This window comes from Anser cygnoides, chromosome 4, assembly GCF_040182565.1.
Source record: "Anser cygnoides isolate HZ-2024a breed goose chromosome 4, Taihu_goose_T2T_genome, whole genome shotgun sequence".
Lineage (NCBI taxonomy): Eukaryota > Metazoa > Chordata > Aves > Anseriformes > Anatidae > Anser > Anser cygnoides.
In genome coordinates, this window is record NC_089876.1 from 39,961,137 (window position 1) to 39,987,159 (window position 26,023).

The 26,023-nt window shown below is 33.8% G+C and overlaps 1 long non-coding RNA gene across 4 annotated transcripts in view; it reads right to left on the reverse strand.

Moving 5' to 3' along the window:
* Positions 1–26,023, reverse strand: part of LOC125184113 (uncharacterized) — a 301,133-nt gene that overhangs the window by 79,642 nt on the left and 195,468 nt on the right. Inside the window, exon 8 of one of the 4 annotated variants that reach the window (XR_010831124.1) lies at positions 18,480–19,777. The exons of the other annotated variants lie outside the window; for them this stretch is intronic. This is a non-coding gene — a long non-coding RNA (uncharacterized lncRNA). Of the gene's footprint in view, positions 1–18,479; positions 19,778–26,023 lie in introns of those variants that run through there. 4 annotated transcript variants of the gene reach the window in all.

A 26,023-nucleotide genomic window follows, 5' to 3' on the forward strand; every position in this document is an offset into this window, starting at 1 on the left:
CTCTTCATATGAGCACTTACAGCAGAGAAGCGTTCTGTGATCTGATGAGCAATAGTGTGATCTGATTACACAGTGTAATAGTGTAGTGTAGCAACAGAGGACATATACTGCAAGATGAATATGAAAAAAGACATATATATCTTATAATTATATTACCATATATGTCATGTGCTACATGTAAATAGTCTCTATGTATGAATTGACTGATCTTAATCAGCAAGCATATCAGTGAGATAGTCCCTTCAAATTTCAAACTAAGGAGCAAAAAATCTGTTTTGAATTAATCTGCAAAACCACTGTAAATTAATTCAAGTTAGAAGGGTCATCCCTCATATCAAAAATATGTCTTTTTACTCTATTGCATCACAGGATAATTCAGAGTAATGATTAAATGCGAGAAGTTTTCAGCTAATTAATTGTGTTGTTTCTAAAGGTTCACAAGGGCAGGAGAGATTAATTGATATATTATTCAACAATGCTGCTATTGCTAATTAAATTTTTCATTAACATCTTATGAGAATGGAAGATATCCGGTTCTTCTTACTGCTATCTCATATGCTCACTGATAAAAGTGATAATATAAATTTGTGTCTGTATTTCTCTGTTCCTAATAGTTGTAAGATCCTTGTAGACCCTTTTTGCTCTTCCTTCATCGTACTGAAAATATGAGGATTATGGACAATGGAAAGATTTATTAAAAAACGACTCCCTCTTTCTTTGAAAGGAAAACATATTTCCAGTTTTGCAAACGTTTCCGTTGACTTCAGGGAGGTTTTTGAGATTTCTGGCAGGTGGATTCTCTTTAATCCTGAGTTTAGCTCCCACTGATGTTCCTCTCTTTCCTGATTATTGCTGTCTTCTGTTTCAACTCATTAATTTAATGGATTGAATACAAAAAAAAACCATCCAAATCAGATTATTGGTGTGGCAGACAATTGTTAACCAAACAGATGACCCTGAAGTGCAGAGAAGCTCAGAGAACAAAGAGAGCTCTAGGAATCTCTGATTAATAGCTGTGTCCTATATTCTGGTAGAAAAAGGTTTTGGAGACTATTTACCTGTATTGATTCCTTTTTCCCACTGAGATGAGCTTGCATCTCGTTCCCTGAATTCTCACATCTGCAGCAACGTTCCTACAAGTGTTCTTACAGCACGTTCCGTCGTTCATCACTAAAGGTGATGTCCCCCAGTTATTTTACACTATTGTTAAGTTATTGTTTTTAGAAAGCCATGGGAACGTTCATAGAAAAGTAAACTGAAATAAGAATTTGGAAAAAAGAAAGAAGAGAAAAAAATCATTTCAAAAAGTAGATGTGAAATATCTCAAAAGATTTAGAAAAATGAAATCTTTGTCTGTACTTGTAGATAGTAAGACAGTAACTACAGCACAAATACAAGTAATAGAAAGTTGCCAAAAATAATGGCCTAGGTCAATGTGATTGTGGGAAAAACAACTTCAAATTGCCAGAAATAACTGTGCAAATGCCCATTTCGAAACGGAACATGCTAAGCTATCAGCGTAGAAAAATGATCTTTGACTTACTGCAAGCATCCCAAGGGAGCTTAAGTACCTTTACTTCAATAGTAAGATAAAATACTACTATTCATCTTAGAATAACAGTGTTCACCTGGCAAGGATAATTTTTTGAGCAGATATCTCAAATAAGTATAAAGATACATTTAGATATTTGTTATTTGCAGATACATATAAAAAGCTTGAAAAATAAAAGCCAAGCAAAAAAAAAGGAAAAAAGAAAAAGAAAAGAAAATCCATATAGAAATATATTTCCAGAAATTCCAGAATGTGAAATTACTGAACTTAATTCACTTAAATCTATGGAAATTAAATATCTATTGTCTTGATATTATCTGTAGGAAACTAAAAAAAAAATTAAAATAAAAATAAAATGTCAAGAATTGCCAAAACAGATTCCAAAGACAGAGAAAATAATTATTTAAGCTACTCTTTGGCTCGGTGTTGAAACAAGAGCAAGAATGAAGTGTTTTTGACAAGGTTATTAATGCATGAAATAGTTTTGCTTCCCCAAATATATATTTCATACAAAAAACCCTCTAAGTATTTCATATTTTCCTTGTACACTCACCTGGGAGAGAAAGCTAATCTTTGCTTATTTCAAATACAGGAGTCTGCCAAGACTTTCTTGGGTAAGCTTCAGAAGCAAAGCAGTATTCTCAAAGAAAAAGAAAAATCAAGCTGTTTATTGAAAAAACATTTCTTCTGGAAATTACTGAGCATATTGCTAAATATGAGGATCAAAGCAATCAAGTTGACAGAAAATTAAAATAAAGATTTATAAAACATTTGCTAAATTAGTAAGCTTTGTGCAGCATAATGTTGGGCTTTTTCCTATTAAGATTAAAAATTGCATAGTTTGCATTTCACTGTATCATCATTGCAAAACACAGACATATAAAATTTCAGGAATAAAAGGAGTTTGCATTTTGCATTTTTCAAGAACTTACACCTAAACATTTTATACAATGTTTATACATTTTTGATTGCCATCTAGTTCAACTACTGAATTGTTCATATAAACCTCTACATACAGGTGAATAACACAAAAATACTTTTCTGGGTATTGGTAGCGTTTATTATATACTAGAAATATATTACCATGAAAAACAAGAGCCACTGCTTACGATTTCACTCCATTCATTAACAGGAATATTAACCTAAAAGATGACCTGATTCACTGACTGGTGATATACCAGTCCATAGCTATATTACAATCTTAAATATATCCAACACCAAAATTATTAGGCTTCATTATTACTGCAATACTGCTTACACCCACAATAACAGCCTAAACTTATTTGCCCCTACATTGCTCTGCTATTTCTTCTTATTGTTGAGATTATTTTGCTATTTCTAATCCTATGCCTTTCTTCTCTCTATGAACTGGGCTGGGGCCATCTGCAAAGCAAGTCAGCTCCCATGATGAGAGATCAAGGAAACTCAAGCTGGGTTTTGCTCCTGTTATTTTCCCTCCTCTTTCTCCTTGAACGTGTGGTATAGAGCTTGTGACTGTGAACGCACACGCATATACTTCACCACCTTTTATCCACCTTCTTTCCCTACACCAAGAAATTGTTTTTCCCAGGAAACAAAAAACACTTGATAATAGTGAAAGACCATCCTTGACATTTACTGGTGTCCTTAACCATATCTTTTCTGCAAAGGCATCTGGGAATTTCTAGCATTCATTAACAGGAATATTAACCAAAAAGATGACCTGATTCACTGACTGGTGATATACCAGTCCGTAGCTATATTACGATTTTACATGTCTACGCTAATCTTAATTTCCTAATCCTCCAAGATGGTTAAATTTTTTCCTCTCTGCTTTTAGTAATCTTGTTTTCTGCACAAAAAAAAAAAGACTATCCCAAGTTGATGATCATTTGGATCTCTCAAAATTAATCAGTAATTAATTGGAAAAAAAATAATTTCTAAAAGAAATTAGATGACTATTGATGAACATAACATATAAGCAATGCAGAATTTTCTACTAAAAATGAAATCTCCTTTCTCGGGGCTTGCAGTTATACTAGATTTTTCTCCAGGAATGCAAAGTACTTGAGTAGATGGTGCAATCCTTAAGGCTACGTATTTTACGAAATTTGGGGGAGTAAATAAATAAATAAATCTACTTGACCCATTCTGTTTGGAGAGTATCAGTAGGTTTAGAGAGATCAATTTTATTTAGATTTGTCTTTGAAAAGTAGTTTTTATGATAACCTAATCCAAGTGTTTTTATAAAATGTGTAACACATTTAACTTGTTAACAATGCAGAAATTGTTTTACCTACATGTATTGAACCTGGTTGGCAATCTGCATGCAATAAGTTGGAAATGAGAAGACAGGGCTTTTTTTTTTTTTTTTTTAATCAGTGAGGCTCAAGTTTTATATGAGTACCACATTACAAATAATGTTGCATCTATACTTTTCACTGCAGACTGTTAAATCAGGAAAACTTAACTTTTGTCAGGTCCGCAAAAGTGATAATTACAAAAACAAACCACTACCCTCACAAATTTTCTGAGCTCTGAAGAACACAAGAAAACCTCTCTGAAAGGGAGGAGAGGAGGAAAAAAAATGAACACCAGCAATCTGAATCATTATTCAAGATTTGAACACCTCTTTTAATCCATAAAACTGTCTAAATGGTTTCATTAAGATAGACCCCATCCTTCTGCCATTACTTCTAACTGATTTGCTTTAAGCTGGCTCTTTCCTAAGCATTGAATCAGTACAATTCATGAATATCATAAATTAGCTGTCCTGTAACTTCAGAGTTCGTTTAATGTTTCTGTACCAGAGTTATTTAAAAACAGCATTACATGGTCATGTTGAGTAATTAAAGCATCAAGATTCATAATTAAAATGATTTATTCTAATTTCCCCTGCCCCTATCCTCTCCATATATCTTGGCAAGTTTGAAATAATCTGTCCCTGTTCAAAAGCACCCTAACCTGAAATAAATAGGTGAGCTAAAGCAGCAGCAGTAATTTTCATTTACAGAAAAAGTTAATGGTAGCTGTAATTGTAACTATTAAGTGATTTCATTAGTAATAAAATTGTCTCCATTTTATTATGCAAACAAATTGGCCTGGTAGGAGATTGAGCTTTTGTGTTACATAGCTGATTTTTGTATTAAATATTCATTTTACTCTATTTTTAACAAGATTACACAAAAATTACTGCAGTGTATTAGCCACCTACCTTGTTTCCTTGAACACCATTGACTTTGAAACTGCAAACTCTGATACGTAGATCAGATGCTAAAACTCTCTCATATTCTTAACTTCAGTGTTACAAACACATACACCCATATCTTTCATATCCCATTCCATACCTAATAGTGTACCTTTCTTATGTTGTCACCTTCTGTTTTCTCTATACATGGTGCAAATACAAATATCTTCATGTGAAATGCATGTTTGGATGCCATTGTTGTGAATATGTGTATTATATATTTTATATCTATATTTTACAGATATCATACAAAATATAAGTATATATATGTGTGTATATAATAGGTCCATTGAAGATTTAAATTTGCATTCTCTAAGTTCTTCCATTAAAATAATGAAAAACTGATTTGAACTCTCGCACTTTAAATGGTAATATCATCTATCAAAGTTTAACAAATACAAAATAGGAATATTAGAAAACACAGATGTGCTCTATATCTCAAACCACAAATTCTTGTCATCTTTTAAGAAAATTTACTTTCTATTGATTACCTAACTTTACACACACAGGCACAATTAATAACTACATAGAGTTATTTCATTCACACTTGTGGTGTATTTTTTTTTTAATTCATATATACTAATAATTTTGTTGCAAAACTAAATTGCTCATCCCCTTGTTGTTTGTTCTCAGTCTCATGCTGTTCTATGGCTTAAGCCTCCAATTATAGCATCATAAAACCAAAGCTGTATGAATGAAAATGTGCAATTTATTGCTTTACTATTTTCAGAGTGAGGACAGCATCCATCATTTTTTACCACAGCAGAGGATACATTTAATATTTGAAACCATGTTATTTTACAGTACTCTTATGATCAGTTACACTTGTAAGTGGCATTCTTTCTGCTGAATTACATTTATGTTGTTTAACTGTAAAGATCTTTAAAAACTCTTAAAAAAATGCATTGCAGGATGCAATGATAAACAGGAAATACTACACTAAGAACGAAAATGGCTTTAAAAATATGATAAAAACATATACTTTTAGTCAGTTACCTTACTTCAGCTAAAATCTTCACTTTTTGTTGAAGGGATTTTTTTCCCCCATCCTCCTTCCCCACATTATCAGTAGCACAGATTCTATCTTTCATCCATGCTGCTGCTTCCTGTTTGCCAGTAACATTCATCTGCAATACATCTCGATTAGAGGAAGTATCTGTCTACGTCTTCCTCATAGAAAGGATGCCCACATCCCGAACTTCAGCTGCCTGCATAACTTTCAAAGATTTAAGTCCCAAGCTATTACACAAACCTTTTCTGTTTCTGCTGCACTTCGCTGCTATATCAGAACTTTTCTAAAGAAAAACAAGCTTCAATGTTGCTTAATAACATTGTCTAAGATTTTTTTTAATCACCTTGTGTAAAGTATTTCCATATACTCCAAATATATCTCCCAGAAAGCATATTTTTTTGCATCTAAGTACACATTTTAAGTGTAAGAAAGCATTTTGATTCAAGGAGATATTGTCAAGTCTACTTAAACAATAAATGCAGTCATGGGTTCATCTACTTGGTCATTTTAAGGTTATTTAAGCCTGAAGTTGTGCACCAGCTCATCAAACCTCTCCGAATCTCACTCTCTCAGCATTATCAAGGCATGCAAAGTGCCATTATCAGGGAGCCCTCCCTGAGCATTCCAGAAACCGTACACAGTACAAAAAGATGTCAGTACTAACCACAACCAGTCAGTTTTAGCACACTCCGTTACTACAAAGTACTACTACTGTGGTTCTTTGCCTCACGTGCAGGTCCACAAGAGTAAAATCACTTGAGAAAAGTAAAGATACTGATCACGTTAGATCTAGTTCCCCTTACAAATAAAAATTAAAAAAAGCCTGTTACATTAAAGCTTCGTATGTTCTAAACATAACATTTTTATGAAAGGCTATTTACATATATACCTTTCATGATTAAATTCTATTAGAAGCAAAATTTTAAATAGAAAATATTACTCAGAATTTGACAAATATCAGTGCTTTGTTACGCAGTGCTAGGATTCAGAGGAACTCTTGTTTTCTCTCTCAAATCTCAGAGTCTTACTATGTCCTCAAAGATCGCCTTCAAGTAGTTAATTAGTTTTGTCAGTCAACTGTCTCAAATTGGATTACCAATTTTTTATTTTTTTTTTAATTTTAATTTTAAATCTCAGATCCTTCTGACTGAAATAGCGGGGGAAAGACACAGTAACATTGTGTGGTTAGCTGTGGGCATAAAAATACAGTAAAATTAGAGCACAGAAAAGATTTCCAGGGTTTCTTTTAATGTGCATATCTGAACAATATTAAAGGATCAAAGTTCTATCATTCCATTTTTAATATTTTTTTTACCCCATTTAAGATTAAATACTCCACCATTCTCTGAATACACTAGAAAGCCATACAGAAGTTTCTCATTAATCGTATTGATAAAAGGTTTCTAAAGAATTTGTTAAGATACTTGATAAAACATAATAAATTTCTTTAGAAAGTTAGTGGGAGTTGATAAAAAATATTTATAAAATATCTAAGTGAACATGAATATATTCAATTGTTATTAATTTTAAGCAGATATCAATTAAATTATTATCGTATTGCATTTGCTGCCAGTAGAAGCAATTTAAGTGATTTTCAGCCAGCTACATTTCTTTACAAACCACACACACACAGACCCAAAAAAAAGTCTGTCTTCACATCTCCATTTGGTAGAATGATACACCTGAGCCAATATATTATGAAAAATGTTCATGCATGCAAACTTCGTAGTACATTTAAATTAAGCCTTCAATCACTGTTTTGAAATCCATCATTCTTTTGCCTAGAAACTTATTGATACTTTGAACAACTGTGTTCAATTCCTTTTTTTTTTTTCTCCCCAGAATAAAAGGAAAAAATAGTTTATTTGGGGGAAACAATGTTTATTTTAGAGAATCAACATCCAATAGTCAGATTAAATCCTGAGATATAAACATGATGGATGTGTACCCTTGATAGTCTCAGAAAATTTCGCATAGTAAATACAAGCCTAATGCAAGCCCTTGTGTTTCAAATCAGAGAAAAAAGTGCTGGCTACTTCTGTGTTTAATCTTAAGCAAGAAGTGATTTCTGTGACTCACTCTATTTTATCTACAAGTGAAGTGTAGAGGCTTCCCTATCTGCCAACAGCTTATATAGGGGGAAAAAAAAAGTTTTCATAGAAAAAATATAGATAGAAGTTATGCAACTCCAAAACTGTACAAGAAACATCACGAACTTCAAAGACTGAAAGAAAACCTGGCTTAGACAGGTAAACTACAGGTAAATTCATTTGCAGTTCTGAAGAACACTAGCATTTTTCTTTATGAGATGAACTTATTCATAGATCTTTTTTTTTCCTGTTGCTAAATAACATTTACTAAATAACATTTTCTGTGTAACACAACCCTTGGTAAAGACAAAGAAAATCAGACATTTTTTTTTAAATTCTTTAAGATTTCAAATGAGGTTGAAATAAAGCAGAAAGAAAGAAAGATGAAATCCCCTTTCATAAACTCTTAGCATCCATGGTTCTCTTTAATCTTTCATTTGTTCACTTTTCAAGAACTCATGGGTATCTAACTCATTTCAATGGGCATAGCCCTTCTGAATTCTCCAGCAGGGACCAGACGACAAGTTATTTGGAAATATTTAACTGGTAAATGACACAAACATTAAAACTTATAATAATCTGAAAACGTTCCTTGTTATACTTCAAAATAACTGTTTTCTGTTAATAACCTGTGATATCTGACTCAAAAGACAGCTATTGAAAAACTGGCTTATCCTTTTTATCTTAGTGACAGGTTTATCACTTCCAAACAGTTACTCTGCTAGAGTAGTGACTTTCATAATTTTCTGAACTTAAAAGAAAGTATTTGCTCTGGACAAGAATTTTATTATGCCATTAATCATAATAAATTTGGAATTATATAAACCAATGAGTTTCACCACATAAAAAAAAAATCTCTTAACTGTGTTGCTACTGTACATCTGCATAAGGAGAATATACCACCTTTCAGGAACAACAGGAAAATGTACACAATAAAATAATAAAAATGTTGGCTTACATTAAAAGTAAGGAGAAAGTTATTGGCTTTCCATGCAAAAGCTGAATCTGTTTGAGCAGTAACACTGACGCAATCGTCTGAACAGTATACAAAGCCATTTAAAATTTTTTTCATCTTAGAGTCTGTAATTCAAGAAATCCCACTCAAGTTCAGATCTTTCCAGAACCTGCCTTTCAGGACATTCAGCAAAACTTCACTGAAGTAATTTGGGCCACATCGCTTGCTGAACATGTTTTATTCTACTGACCTGAATCATAGTACTGGCTGAAATGCGTTGCAACAATCCAGAGCAATCCAGATAGTCAGAGGAAATTCATCAAGAAAATTCATTTCCATGGTTTTCAATAGCCTGAATCTTAATCAATTCATTAGCATTAATTAAATCCTTAATGCTTTTCAAGCACTTATGTACTACCTGGGGACCAATGGACTCAGCAATGACTATACTTCAACAATGGACCATTTCTTCCAGCAGCTGGCAACACAGACATCTGGCTTTACTCTGCCTTTCAGATCTGGACCAGACCCATCAACAGGGTAATGCCTGTGCCTTATAGGTGCTCATTCTGCAGGACAGTCATAGCAAGTTGAACATCCATCAGCATGAACTGACAACATTGGTCAGCATGAGTAACCAAGCACTGGTCACACTATTTGTGCGCTCACTTTCTCAGTAATTGGTCATGCAATGTTTTTTGGAAAATGCACTTAGTCATCTGTAATCATGAGTGACAATTACCTTCATAACTGACAGATCTGAAATAGGCACTTATTTTTGTCTAACAGTCACTTATGTGCCATGGAAGTAAACCTGGGTGGTAACTGAGATCCATATCCTTATAAAATCACAGAATGGTACAGGTTGGAAGTGACCTCTTAATTTATTCAGCAACGAAGGAAGCTCAGAAAAAAAAGAAGTAAAATATTACATGAAGTACAACACTGAAAGGTGTTTCTCACAAACATTGTTTCCCTCTCTGACGTTTCACACTGTGAAACTTTACTACATCTTTTATTTCCCACTTGGAATAAAATGCAAGCAACTGGGAAAACATTCTTCTCTATTTCTCTGAAGAGTTTATAGAATGTACCAAAAAACCTGAGTTTCGGCAAAATTACCCAAAGCCCGTCTCCCTTTTCCCCTCACCCTGAACCTGAAATTCCCATTCAGATTTTACTTTTGGTGCTTGTTGTTGTTAGTTTTATATTGTTGTTAGCTTTAGTGCTGCTAACCCTGTTAACATTCAGCCTGCAGAAACCCAGACACAGCAGGTAGTACTTATCCCCTAAGCTTCCTTTCATGCTGCACAAAACAAGGTTCATTTTTTACTTAAAACAATTCATTAAAGCATATAAAATCTCATTGTGTAGTTTAATGTATTTTATCAGCGTACATCATCTTTAAGTATTCAAATTGTGCCATAGAAGGCTTTCAAGAGAACATTTACAATTATCCTACTTTGAGGCATATGTTATATCTAATAATATACAGAATCCTTCTAACCTGCACAACAGAACTTATCTAAAAAATGTGTGGAGAGAAGTATTGACTTGCTTTCAAAGCACAATATTGTTTCCTCTGCTTCCTCTTATCCCTATTCTCCGTGCAGCAGACTTAAAGAGAAAGCAAGTCATCACAGTGTGCAAAAAGGTTCTGAGAAACAACTGGCAATGAGACCAGGGCAGCAAGAACTTTAGTGTTGATATTATCACAACATTATGGCATAGTTTATAAGAGCCTCTTGCACAACAACACTTCTTATATTTCTGGACATCAGAAATCAGAATATTATTAAAAAGACACTGCTTAATACGACCCAAACAATATGTATTTTTGATTTGTACTTGCTGCACGCATTTTCTTTTTAAAATACTTTCATATCAGAAAACTAGATAAACCGTAAGGTGATTAGAATCATGAATGCATCAAGGATCAACATAAAATTAAGATGGTTAGATATCGTGTAGGAAGATCTTTACTTGAACTTTAGACGCTCTATAACTATTGACGAAATGCCATCCGAGGTATTTTAAAGAGCCCAAGCACAGAATAATCACTGGTTATAGTGAAGGGAAAAAAAAAAAAAGAAAGAAAACAAAAAGCTTAAAAACTGAAGAAATAAGGCATTTCTATGTAGAAGTAAGAGTAGAAGAAAAATCTGTTGGTTTAAAGCTTTTTTATTTTTTTTAAAGATTAAAAAAAGCGAGAAATTTGAGATCTTACAGACAAATTTATATATGAAAGCAATTATTCTATATTATACATTAAGAAGAAAAAATATGCACTAATCACTTAATGTATGTTCTAAATTTATGTAAAAAAATCTGTGTTTAGTCCCAAGATTTTACAAACAAATATTTCTTTCTTCAAATCTCGGGATTCCCCATAGAATAAAGACTATGGAAATAGGGAAATGGATAAGTGTGAAAGTCTATCAGGTTGCTCATTTCATTTCTTTTTTCTCTTTAAGTAAACTAGTACTATCAGTTTTAAAGGGCAAAACAGTTTCAACACCAATAATGGGATATTTGCAGCTAAAATACATAAAGTTTCAATCTGAAAATGTGCCTGTAAACCAAAGGTCAACATATAGAGAACGCAGAACAACATGAAAGCAGTTCATGATTTTCTAATGGTAACAGTCACTGTGCAGCCTTTCTTCACCCTCACCTATTGAAGGGCACCATTTTCTCATCATCTTTTTAGGTGTATCCCTCCTTGCTCAACTAGAAACACACCTTGGCAATAACCTCCCATGCCTTATAAACATCTATGCATACTTATAGGAGACAGCGATCTACGGAGAACTCTGTTCCTGTTATGTTACTCTGCCTTTCCACCTTTTCTGCTTATCTTGCATTCCATTCGTATTCTCAGAGAAGCAGGTTCTCCTAGCATCTTGCTTGCTTTCCTTTTTATCTATCCTATCACTCTTTTCATCCTTACCCTTCTTTCTCCAAAATTCTCTCATACTATTTTTTGTTGTTGTTGGTTGGTTGTATTTTAATAGCAATGAGCAATGAATACGCTCTTGAATTGAAGATTAGATATAAGAAAAATATTTGAAGTATTTCAGAGGTGTTTTTTCTCATTTAAATTAACAAACAAGAAAAGAACCTTAGTGTTTGTTCCTCTCAAGATTTACTATCAATTAATATCATACTAGCAAAAAAAAAGTGATAACTTAATTCAAATTTCAAGGTGGGTTGACAAAAAACAACAACAACAAAAAAAAAAAAAAACAGATTCCTAGCAGATTAGCAAATATAAATGATTAGCAGATCAAGCTACCTGTAAGTGACACACTACAAGAAAAAAGGGAATTGGTGGATTATTAAATCTCTGTGCAAAGGCACTGTGACATCAGGACCCCTAGCTTATGTCAGCCAAATGGCTCACCCCATCTTAAAGATAAGGTACAACGTAGAAAAGAAACATCGCATTCCTATTTAACTTATAAAAATCATATTTTCTAGCTTGTTATTCATATACGATTTCCCAGAAGTAATTTTCAGAAGTAATTCATAGCTCCTGTTTTCATTTTTACTTCTAAATCATCATGGACTGTGAGAATTGACACTCATACAGGAAGGATTATTGATCAAAACACTTGGGGCTTCACGCATCCTAACAGCTGGTCTTTGGCCAGCAGCAGAAAGCCAAACCAGAAGTTTCTCAAAGCAGGCTTCTCTTAAGCAGGTGAGATCAGGGCCTTTGAATGGAGCCCTGTCTCATACACTTTGATGTTACTGCAAGGGCAGATAAAGGAGGTGGGAACAGCTAATATGTGCATAGAGTTTTAGTACTTTCCACTTGCTTTGTAGTTTTAGTGGTTCAGAATATGTGAAAGCTTTTCTTCTGAAACAGGCTGGCTAAGAGTGTATCAAGCTTCATCAACTCCCTCCCCATCACAGCTAAGTATACAGCCACTGTGAATTGTCAGGACAATGAAGAGTGTCTTGCATTGGAATCTGATGCCCTGAAAAAGACTAAGTTGAAAGAAGTTTTTAGAGATGGCTTTCCAGAAAATACAAAATAAAAATAGTAAAAACAAAAAAGCAGCTGGCCAGAAAAAATTTAGAGGAGAAGGGACTGAGGGAAGCCCTCCCCAAACAAATGTAAGTCTGAGAAAGGAAAGAAAGGCCTACATTGTTACAAAGGACCAGTAGATAATGAATTAAATAAAGGAAAGTTACTCTTCCATGGCTTGTTGCTATATTCAGTAATAGCCCTACAGAGGTTTGCCTGTTTCCTCTAAGTTTGTCTGAGACATGTCATATCAATTAAGACAAGTAAAAAACATATTCAACCTATATCCTTTAGTGAAAAATGTAATCATTTCTTTTCAGATTTAAACGTTAAATGAAATTAGATTTTGCATAACAAGCAGACCAGTCCTTGCAACTCTGTTATAAATGCTTATTTTAGACGTGTTACTCATTTTTCAGGAATAAATGTTAGTAAAATTAAGTTCTCATGCATCTCTTGCAAAATAGCCTGAACTCTTAAAATTGATGTGCCTTTGAAAGGAAGAATATATCACATTCTGTAATTACTGGAGGGATTAGTAATTTCAATTTGATTTTTCCTACTCCTTAATTTTCACATCAAAGGCAATATCTACGTGCATTACAATCACCCTGGCATATTGTAAATTAATTGTTACGTATCAAATATTTTAGTATAAGCTTTCTCTAACATTTGGAAATGATAAAAATTATGTTAAAAATATCTGAACACTTATTTACAAAGCTTCTAAGAATGTAACTTTGGGTCATTTTATAGTGCACAGGTTTACACTTTCACAAAACAATAGAACGTGATCAATTAGGATACTTCTCAGACTTAGAAAATCCACTAGGAAAAAAGTATTATTTTTTAAAAGTAGTCAAGAAACTGAAACAATATCTTTTTGACTAGAGTAGTAACTAGCAGTGTTCTTCCACGCTTTCTGCTCACTTCTTGTTTTTTAAATGCTGCCATCCAAGTACTTGGCAACTTGTGAGAAGGTAATCAGCACCGAAGCACGTATTTCTGTTAAATGATATATATATATATATTCTCCTTTGTACTAGGATAGGATCACAACACATTTTCACTTAAGACATGCAACAGGATTGAATGAAGGTCTTATGAAAAGCTTTTTTTTGTTTAATTTTCCAACTCTTATTCTAATACCTTTAAAAATTTTGCTGCAATGCATAATTGTTAGTTAAGTTTGTCCTCTGTCTGTTTTTCTCCTGTGAGTTTCTTTCATACAAATAGATGCAAAGCTCAACAAAACATTTAAATTTCCTTCTTTACACAAATGTATATAGCAAAGACAAAAATTGGTGGTGCCCACTGTAGAAGGAAAATCAACTCAGTCCTGTCTGAAATATGAAAATATACTTACAGATGCACTTAGGGGCTAAAATCCAGGCTTTTTAATAATAGATTTGTTTGTATAACATTTATCATCCTTCCTAAGTTCTCTTTTTCCTTTATTTTCGCTTCAAAGGGTAAGGCAAACATTGCACTGGCAAGCTCAATTAGCTATGCAACTGTGCAAACCTGCACAATGACTTCTAACTATTAAAAGGAAGATGTGTTTAATGGCATTTTATCTTTTGCATTAAGGATTGAAATCAGATCTGTAAACTGTCTCATTTTCATTGTAGCCAGAGAATATAGAGGAATCATAGTTTGCCTTTTTTTTTTTTTGTACGATTAAAAGCTTTGAAGCCATCATCACTTTCACTTTAGGACTGAATTACTAGGGTAAATGCTAAATCCCAACACACTTATTTCTAGAAATGATTCGTGAAAATAGTTGCATGTAAAACATAGTTCATAGAAGAGTGTGAGTAGCTTTATTCCTATAAGCACATATTTTAATTTGTATATACATTTCTGTATGTATAATTCCCCACACACACATTTAGATGTTTTTACATCACATTCCTTTATTTCATTTTTATTTCTTGTTAATAAAACTCATAATATTAAAATTTGTATGGATTTCAGCATCCTTAGGTCTAGGAATAAGTCCTATGGACTAGAAAAGGAGTTTAAATAGATGATTAGAGGGTTTTGCTCAGAACAGCCATAAGGTGAAGCACATAATCATTTAAGGCTGATAGATATTTTCTAGGTTTTGGTTTTTTTTTCCTCCAAGGGTTAGAAATGACATAGTTTAAGCTGAAGATGCAAATGAAACATGAAGTATTTTAAACTGCTCTTCAGAGTCAATTACTTCAGATGAAGTGTCTTCTGAGCCGTGGAGTGGTATTCTGGTAAAGTTCCATGGCTAACTGTAACAGGATAGATAATTTTCTAGTTGCTCTTGAGCCTCTGAAACTTCGTATTACATGAGTATAGAAGACTCTGAACTGGGGAGGTGACAGCTTTTTTTTTTTTTTTTTTTTTTACAAGCTATGTACTCTAAATTTATAAAAGTACCCAGATGAATTTAAAATTTCTTGCTTAGTGTAAACTGTGCCTACTTATTTTTAAGTTACACTATGTGACTCATGCCACTGAATTGTCATTTAAAGAGCTGTTTCTCTATTTCCTTCCATCACTTTCAGATCAGTTATCTGTAAACTTAGTAGACTAACTAGATGGATAACAAAACTAACACTCCAAGTCAAGGTGATTTCACAGCTTCTCTCAGCAAATTAAAGCACTACAAAAATAAGCTAGCAATTTAAAATACTGCTGTAGGGAAACTAGAAAAAAATCCTTTATTTTCCTGTTTCCACTCTGGGTTACCTGTATGATCTTCATCATATACAACACAGTGTAATGTAACATGGCAGGAGCTGACCCACAGTAACCCAAAGAAGGAAACGCATCTGAATTTTCTCTGGAGACAGGAACGAGGCTGGTCATTATAGGACATTTGCAAAGAATCACAAGACAGTTGAGGCTGGAAGAGACCTCTGGAGGTCATCTGGTCCAACCCTCTTGCTCAAAGCAGGGTCACACTGAGCAGGTTGCTCAGGATCATGTCCAGGTGGCTTTTGAAGATCTCCAAGAAGGTAGACTGCACAACCTCATGGACAACATGTTCCAGTACTCTTTCACCCACACTGTGACAAAGTGCTTCCTGACATTCAGAGTGAATATCCTGTGTTTTAGTTTGGGCTCATTGCCTCTTGTTCTGTTACTGGACACCACTGAATTGCACCTAGCTCCATCCTCTTTGTACCTTCCCTTCAAGTATTTGAGCTTTCTTGAGCCTCCTTCTCTTGAGGCTAAACAGTCCCAGCTCTCTCAGCCTCCCTTCATAGGAGAGGTGTTCCAGTCCCTTAACTACCTTGGCATCCCTTTACTAGGTTCTCTCCACTAGGTCTACCTCTCTCGTGTACACTTAAGTATCACTGGCATGAACTTCATATTTATACACCCTACTGATGGCTTTGGACTACAAACAGATCAAAAGTGTTATTCCATTTCACATTCCATTTACTCATTTAAAGTGCAGGTTCGCAAAACTCAAGTTAGCAAGACTTGCTACAAGGTACTTTTTACTCACTTTTGCAGGAAATTTTAACCTTCAGGCTGCCATATTTCTTTGTAAGTCAGGAATATTTTATTGTAATAATGACCTCCGAATCATGCACAGATGGTCTGGAAGGCTTTGTTTAGTATTAACAGTACCTCACATACATGTTACAAACTTCAGTAACAGTCTATAAATATAGACAGTATTTATTTATTTTTGAAATAATCAGTGCAAGCACTAGTCAAAGGATATAATCCTTACAGCATATGATGAAAATGATTTTGCAAGTCTAGGGACAACTAAAAAAAGGTAGGAAGAGAGGCATAAGGCTGCAAAGTGAGTGTACCTGGCTGGTAACTGGGCATAATTTTATTTGTCCAATGTTTGAGCCTGTTTACACAAGATGCAGTCCATGGATTCACTGACTTCTTAGAACCCAAAAAGATTACACAGCCCAGTGGTTCTGGTCCCTGAAGATATAATACTTCACAGAGCATGACTAAAAATTAGTCTTCCTGTCTATGTAGGTCACGACCAACCTTTATAACAACGTCACTTCACCCCACAGTTAAAGACCTACTCTTTATTTGTAAGAAAGTTATTAAATAATTACATTCACTAGGATCAGCCACGAAGGAGAAATTCAGTTGTCGCTAGATCAGCATAGTACACGAAGCTCTTTACCTGTTGCTGTGCAGTTGAATATAATGAAGTGGTAGGGGACTGAATCACTGATAAAACAAGTAAGAAAATGCTAATCCTTACATTAGGTACATAACCTTACACACTTCCTCTTCAAATACCCTTCATTTCAATACGATATCAATCTGCAAAAATAACGAACAGATATGAAGCTGTTCAGCAATGGTTTTACACAAAGAATACATTGCTCACAATTTGTCATCAAGATCAACAATAAAAAATATGTATTAAGCTGAAGATCTAACCTTAAATACAAGGACTTCTGTCAGGAAAATGAAGAATAATTACAGCAAGTCTCCAGTCCTCAGGATACCTGATGAGAGTGTGAACAAGCACTAGATAAAAGCTGAAAGGCAACATTAAAATTAACCTAGATAATGCTTTTTATTTGGGAGAGCAGACAATGCAGGATAAGTAGATTATTTCAAGTGTTTCTTCTTGGGAGAGTATCCTTCCAAGATATATTTTATTGAGAAAGTGGATTTAAAAAAAACACCTAAACATATCTTCAAATAGATACAGATGACCCACACTTCAATGAATGCAGATACATTGCCTCAAGCTAAACACTGCAAAACCATTGTTAGCTTCATTTGCATTACCAACTACTCACTTGTTCTACGTGTCTACATGATATATATGAAAGCTTTGAGGTCTTCATTTTTCTGTCACAGGCTGTAAAGATTAACTTTTTTTCAGCATAAAGCATATTTCCATATGCAAACTTATTGTTTATTCAAATTCATAAAGCTAATTATAAAGCTTTTGCTGCTAGTAGTGGAGCAAGAGGCAATATACATCCTACAACTATATTTATTGTTATTTATTTCAAACTGCCTGGCCTCAAAACCTACATTCTTACCACCTCAATATTTTTTTTCCACTATAAAAGCAGATGAATGTTTCCTAGTAGAAAGTATAAACATTTCTCTTTATATATTCTTCTGTTTGCAATTTCATTACAAGCCTTTATAAACTTGAAGAATATCAAGTGTAAAATCAAAAACAAAACTAAAAAAAAAAAAACAGAAAAACAAAGAAACCTATCTGCAGCCAACCAAATCTCTAAAACTATTTTGTACTGTGAAGTGACCCAAACATAGATTGTTCATACACATACCTGTCAGGTTGTCACACCTGAACTTCATGAAGACAATGTGAAAAACAGTTTTAGCAATATTGTAGAAAGGGTAAGGACATTCTTGCCAAATGGGTAAGGATGATAAACTACTTGTGAGGCTGCAAAGAACACACTATGCTTCAGAACAAATGGCAACATACAGCCAAAAGCTGCAGTCCAAACTCCATTGAAAGTCATGTTCTGCAGAAGTATTTGTGGAGTAAGGGGCTATTTAACAAATCTATCATCTCAAACTGTTTTCCTGGTTTTAACAGCAACTTTGAAAACTGAAAAAATCTGCAGATTTTACTAGGGGTGGGAATGTCTGATTTGATTTCACTTTGGCACATAGTGAACAGATTCAAAATATCTGCAAGTAAAATGGGTTATTGCCATTTCTGCATCAATTGAATTTTTAACTAAGTTATGATTTCACAACCAACCTTTGTATTCATTTATGTCTCTCTGACCACTACACATCAAGGCAGTGCAGAATTTAACGGACAAGCTATAAAATTAGTTCTTTTGTTTGTTTCACTAAAGTAAAAAAAAAAAGTTACATATTCAAAGAAAACCAGCTTGACATTACAAATTGGAATGAATTGTCAATGCAAAAGAACAACATAAAACAATAATTAAACACTAAAAGAAGCAGCCCAAAATAAAGAAAAAAGCCTCTCTCTTTTCTGACTGGGAGACATTTATTTTCTTTTACCCATCCTCTCATATTTTATTTCCTATTTTGGAAACTTTTAAGATCTATACTGTTGTAAAGAAGAGTAACAATATCTGTTAGAATCTAGCTGCTATGAATCTGTGCTTAACACCTAGTTAATACATATGTAAACCTGCATATTTTCCAATACATACTTCCATTTTTGTATATGTCTCATGTGTGTGCATACATACGTGCAATTAGCCTTTTATGAAGTCTCCTCACTTTTTGAAATCCAATATCATTTCTAGTTTCCCCAGGCCTATTGCAAGCTGTTTCATACTAGATTAGGCCAAAATGCATGTAAATGGACTGTGAAACCCAGAGATATCTGATTCCATTGAAAAGATCTTTGATGAGGACAAACTATAAATAGAAAGAGAAGTTCCCTTTTTTCAACAGCCCTTGGTTTTCAGATTCTGCTCTTCTGATAACAAACTGAAATTCACACCAAAAAATGGAGTCAACTCAAGCATGACAACATCTACTTAGGAACAAGCATGTGGCAGCTGAATAGGATGCTCTGAAATTCTGAAAACTTAGAGAAGCATGTCAGCATGGAATAGCGATATTAAACTTATAACTATCTACCTAATCTATTCCAAACACTTCTGATGATTAATCAAAGTATTTAGTGTACTCTAAATCTCAGATATAGCAAAAGAGGCCATTAAACTGTTAAATTTTTAATCAAACTTGAAATTAAACAGGAAATTTTGAGACGAGAAATCACTAGAAGCAGCCTTTTATATGTTAACTGTTACTTAATGTGGAATGTGTTGCATGGAGTTGCAAGAACTATAAAATGCAGATAGATGAGATTAAACGTTTAGAAAGTCAAAACCATCAATGGCTTTTCCTATGGTTTCTCCTGTAGCTATAAATGAAAGCCAAGAGCATGGTAAGTCATACCTGAAAAAAAAAAAAAAGAAAGATTCAGTGACTACGTGGGCAGAGTTGAACTAGTAATTTAGATTTTACTGAACTTTACAGACATTTGGTGTATATATGAATTCTTAGATTAAGAATACTGTTTCACAGAAAATAAAAATCTATCTTGAATCTGAGCCTTGTCGGCTTCCTTCATTTTCTTGCTTTGTTTACTAGAGCAAAATTTTTGTGTTTCTGATTACCTTCATAATGCAATTTCCCTGACTTGGGTTAGAATAACCCACTAAAAGAGAAATCAGTGAAGATATGAAAGATATGAAAGAACCATGTTAAATAAGCCTACCTTGGAAGGGAAAAGGGGAGATGCTCTTCTCCCTGCTATACCTGGTCAAAGAGCTAAATGTTGAAATGTTTCATTCTGGCTAGAATTAACCATCTTAACATCTTAACCATCTTAAACATAGAACTATGTTTATTTTAATGTTTTAATGTTTTAATTTTATTATTGTTTTGTCTAAAAGTATGTTGTAAAACATTCAAATTCATGAATTGCTTTGCATTCTCAGAAGTACAAGTTTTAGTGAATAAAGAAAAAGCATACATTTTTGCACTCAGCCAGGAATTTCCCAACTGTCATTCTGCTTTAGACTTTCAAGCAGTACAGGACTCTATTATAAGATGATAGAAAGTGTGGAGCTTTAAGAAAATGTAAAATAAATATTAAAGTATAAAGGTTGCTTTATAGGATTGTGAAGTGAAAGTCACTGAACATGCGGAAATGGGTGGAAATTTCTTGTATTAGATAAAGATAGAAGAAAGAACTGTGAAAAGAAGTTTTAAAGAGCAATTATAAAGGAAAAGTAAAACAATTCAGGTGAAATATGAACATTTCTACACAGAACAAAAACTTCTTTCATTTTCAGTCTACCTGAAGTTGCAAAACTAATCTTTCACTACAAGAGCTTATTTTTTTTTTTTTTTTGAGCGAGAGGAAAAATAAATCCAAGATTTAGATAGTTATGTAGTAGTTCAATGGGTATGAAAATGTGACAGCTATTTAATTCATTTCACATTCAGAAACTCCTGAAGTTTGTGAGCACATTTGGTCACATCTATATGTAAATTTGTTAGACTTAGTCATAATTTCTAAACATACTCTCTGTAAGTCCTTTTTTTCTTGAAAGAAACATTCACTGTAGAGTAACGAACATGAATTATGCAAAGAAAATCTTAAAAGAAACTCTTCTTGCATATATTAAGCCTGTTAAAAAGTTGAGTTTGAAAGACATTGTCATCCAGAGAGATTCATTTCATTTTATAATAACGAAAATCATCACAAAATTGTAGTACAGAACATGTCAGTTAAGTTACTCTAGGCAAAGAAATTGGTGCTGCAGTTATTCTTTTGAATTTTTGTAAGTCTAACCTTACACTATTCATAAGAAGTAAAAATATTTTTAATTCAGCGCCTTATCTCAGCCTGAATTTAAGACTGAAAAAGCTTAATGTTACTTATCTGAAAAAAATAAAAATAAAATCATATTTAAGATAGAAGTTAACTAAGAAAAGAAGTTTAGACAGAAGCTGAAAGTCTTCTGCCAGCCTCAGGATTCAACACTACTAAATTCAACAGCAACTTCTACAGGATCTACTGGCAACTCTAAACTAAGCTTTTCCTCAAGAGTTCAGTTAGAAAAGGGATAGACATAGCACTGAAAAAAGCTGTCCCAATTTACTACCTTTGCTCCCAAATCAAAAATTCCCTGGTATACATAGACCCAGATTTTGCTTCCATTGCCAAAGTATAACCTCTCTTGGATGCAGACCGGAACACTGACCCTAAAGTTAGCTCTAGCTTAGTGATCTGTTCCTTCTCCTAAATGTACATTGGTGGTGACAAGTAACATCAGTCGTAAAACATGCCCCAAATTCCCCTTCTAAATCTAGCTATAATCCCTGCTTTCAAATTCAGACCTTCTTTCTCAATCTAACCTGGTAAACCCTAGCAGACACACAGCAAAGCTAACATCTCCACTTGAATAGCTAACCTTAATTCACTCAACACAGTTTACCAGAAATTCAGCCCTAATTAAAAATTCAGTGCTAACTTTGCCTGATCTTAGGCAAGGGTCATATTTTGGAGGTCCAGACAAACCATCTGGTACTTCTTCTGGAACTCATACTGCATCTAGATCTCCTTCTCTGACTAGAACTGCTTAGAAGCCATGTTTGGGTTTCACCCCTTCCTGGTTTTCACCCATGCTGGTAGATTCTTCTCAACTTGTTCCTTGTTGTGATGTGATGTGTTTGTTGTTGTTGTTTCCCCCACCCCTAAGAACCACTTGGAAACAAATTCAATTAACATCCTAAGCACAGTTCAGTTTCAGGTTCATCCCTCATCTAGAGGGACACAAAGTTAACAAAAGAATTGACAATCATCACTTGAAGCAGACCTAGAACCTTACTTGAATCATTTTAGCTCTCTAATTTGATATCTATTCTTGGTTTCATCTTAGTCCAGTTCCTTGAATTCCATATCTAAAGCTAACTAGTTGGTGCCTGACAGCATAAGACTTACACCCTTTACAATAGCTATTTTGCTGATTCCTTGCAAACTTTAACCCTATCTTCAGTTGCTTTTCAGTTAGTTGAGAAACTTCTTCCAGTAATATCTCTAAAGCTTTACTGAAAAAAGATTGTCCTTCTCTGGGGTCTTTTTTGATTATGTTTTATCAGACCTACAGTTTTGTGCTCATTTTGTCTTATGTATGCTCAAGGAACAGCAAAGCCAGAAACTGTTGTGAGCAACAAAAGAGGCATAGTTTGAAAATGGCATAACAATGGGAAATGAAAGAAATTCCCTTGACCTTGAATGGGAAACATTTCTAGGCTTATACTATATAGTTGCTATACAATGACTCAATCTGTTTCAATACCCCCAAATACTGGCACTTCCCAACCCCCCGAGCTAGCCATTCAATTGCTATAACATGTTTTTAGTTGTTCCCCCCCCCCCCCCCCCCCCCCCCCCTCCATTATTTGCAATAGCTATAACAAAAAATAGACAAGGCAGTTTTGGTTTTGTTTTCTTCTTTCACTCTATAAGGTTACATTAGCAGGAAGAGTGTTTTTATGGATGCCATTTTAGCACATAGGAAAATAACACTTATCTTCCAGAAGAACTGTAAGTAAAGTTTTTATCCTCTCTTTTACATTATCTTTAAGAAGCTCTTTCCTGCCATCAGTTTAGCTGTTTTGTATGTGTTGAGATCCTTCGGGCTACAAATGAATGAGTTTCCACTTCATAAAATAAATTGATGTAGAAGTATTCTTTTAAGTTTATGAAGTTTTTGGTCTACAGCCTTACACAGGAACTCTGACTTTTTTTTTTTTTAAGTCATTTCATAGTTATGGTTTATACACACACACACACACACACGTGGCTTCTTTAGGAATCATTATGCATTTTGGTACTGACCCAAACACTACAATTTTGATTATTTAACATGGAATAATATTTCAGTAAGGTTAAATGAAGTTTATGAACAGCATCCTCTTCTTGCATAAGACTTTCCCTTCCTCTCAGCACAACATGTCATTCTTTCATATACTGTTGTTCTTGAATAATTTAAAGTTGGTAAACTCTAAGGCGTGTCAAAGGAAAAAGATATAACTATCCTGAAAGAGGTCTATTGATTCAACAGTTAACGCCAAAAGGACCTCACAACAATCATTGCAGAGTTCTGGTGAAATCAACCAAGTGTGCACTGTGTCCTCATCTGCAATCCTACAAAGAAGTCCAATAAGAAAGTCCAATAACTTAAAACATACAGTACCTTCCCTGACTTGCACTGTGTGTGTGTGTACATTCATGGAGTCACTATTAGAAGTGATCCCAGGAGTATCACCTTCTTTCGGCACCTCAGTAACAAAAGCGTATTTTTGGGTAAGATGTTCTTTAAACCAAAGACATTTAAGAGAATCGCACGTAGTGGGTTTTGAAAAAAAAAAAAGCATTAATTTGTTCTGTGACTTCACACATCTATGGCTATTAAAGAGGTTTTTTGGTAATTCGAATCATGTAAAAGCCAAATCCTCAAATTTTCTGTTCAGCTTCAAGTCCAACTACAATTAATTAAATAAGAATATCCACCTACTATAAATATTCTTGGAAACAGTTACTCAAAATTAAACAGTTATCAGTTAAATTGCATTTATACACTGGAAACATAATTCCTCCAACACTCAAAGCTGAATGAAGAAATAAAGCATTATTCGAGCAGTTTCCAAGCTTTTCCTACACAGACAAATTTTAGTCATATTATAACCATAGAAACTTTGTTCTTAAAATGTCATTTACTTAAAAGGCAAAAGGACTAACATTTACTTATGGCAAATAAACCAACATGAAAAATCTGTAATTTATTGAGTGTCCTGCTGATTCTGCTAATAATTATTTCCAAATGCATCAGCCATCATCAATGCTGACGAAAGTCTTTACTGCAAGCACTACTGCAAAATAGGATATTACTACAGTTTGGGTTAAAAAAAAACAAAAACAACTATATTCAAAGAGACTTGAGTTCACAAAAGGTGTAGATTTAGTCATAAATCATTCTTAATTTTTTCTTAAGCAGCCCAGGTTGATGAGAATGTGTGTAGCATTTATCATCTCTTTTTTCCACCTCAGCCTGCCTGCATTTCTAGGAAAGTGATGTCATTTGTGATGTTCCATCATTAGCTATCACTCCTTCTCTGTATTTTCTTCTATTACAACTAATAATTATTAGTTGTGTTTAGCAGATGGAAAGCATGGTGTATAATTCATTCAGATTGGAGCAGTTATTCAGATCTGCACATTAAGACACTACCTTTTCTCTGCACGTTTATGTGTAACTATCAAAGTACCTCCAGTATGCCCTGAAACATCAGGATCCTGATTTGGCCAAACTATCTGCCGATTTTTTAAATTTATCAATTCACTGACCCTATTGAAGGTAATCATTAACATACAGATAGGCATTCATGTATCTGAAAGACTTGTAGTATTTGGCTTGAAAAATAGATTTATATTATAGACAAGAAAGAAACAATGATTTTTAACATCTAGAAAGCACAATAATGTATGAAAAGCAGATAATCCTTATCATTTTTGGAGAATAAACAAAAGTGTATACAGTATTAATTCAATTTTGACAGCCTGAGTATTAGATGATCTGTAATGCTATTATATAACTGTATACTCCAGTTACTAAGATGAGAACAATAATTTTAAATTTCAATACTTAAAATTAAAACTACTAAACCATTCTGATAACTGTAAATCTCTAAAACAATGTGCATACAAGGATAACCCAGATTTCAGCCATCCCATGTTGTCATTTTTTATATGAAACACATTTGCCTATTTAAAACGTGCCTAAAAAGGATGGCATTTATGTCCATAAATAGGAGTAAACTAAAGTAACCACTTATCCGCATTTTGCCATCTTTTCAGAGCTAGTCACAAGCATATACAACTTGAAACAAACAATCTGGCAACTATTACCCATGGCCAGCTGTTTCAAAGGTTGTGGGTTCAAATTCTCGCTACAGTATGACCTGTGAGATCACTGCTAATTCAGTTTACCTATGCTTCAAATACCATGCACAAAGTACACTTTCCAGACAATTCTCACCTTTAACATGAAATGAGGGAAAAAATATCAATGTTAAAATAAAATTACTTTTAATAATGATATAGTTTCATAATAGATCAGATTTTAGCCAATCATGAGAAATCAACAAAATGTTATGTGCAAGCATTGAAAGGACTGACCACTGAGAGGTTAGGGCTTTTTGCCAGGTTGATAAGGTGATACAGATTAATGTCAATTTATTCATCCTTCATCTACTACTCAATTCTGGTATGAGACCAATGTACGTGATATATTAGAAATGTGTGAAAGAACAAATTTTAGGCATATTCAAAACAAAGAGAACATGAACTTCCCACTAAGAATAGGTAAAGATTACTTTAAAAGGGTCAAGAATTAAATAAAGCCTCCAGATTAAGACTGAGACACAATAGCAAGGTATTCAGGAAGGCTGGGAAAACAAACAAAAAAAAGTTTGCTTTACTTATTTTATTCTTAGTGTGACCCTTCTGAAGACTTAGCAGGGAGAGATTCAAAGGACTGCTACTTTCTTGAAAGAATGGAATAATACTCTTTGAAAACATTTGTACAAGCTGTACACTATCACCAGCGTACTCCCACTTTCTCCCCA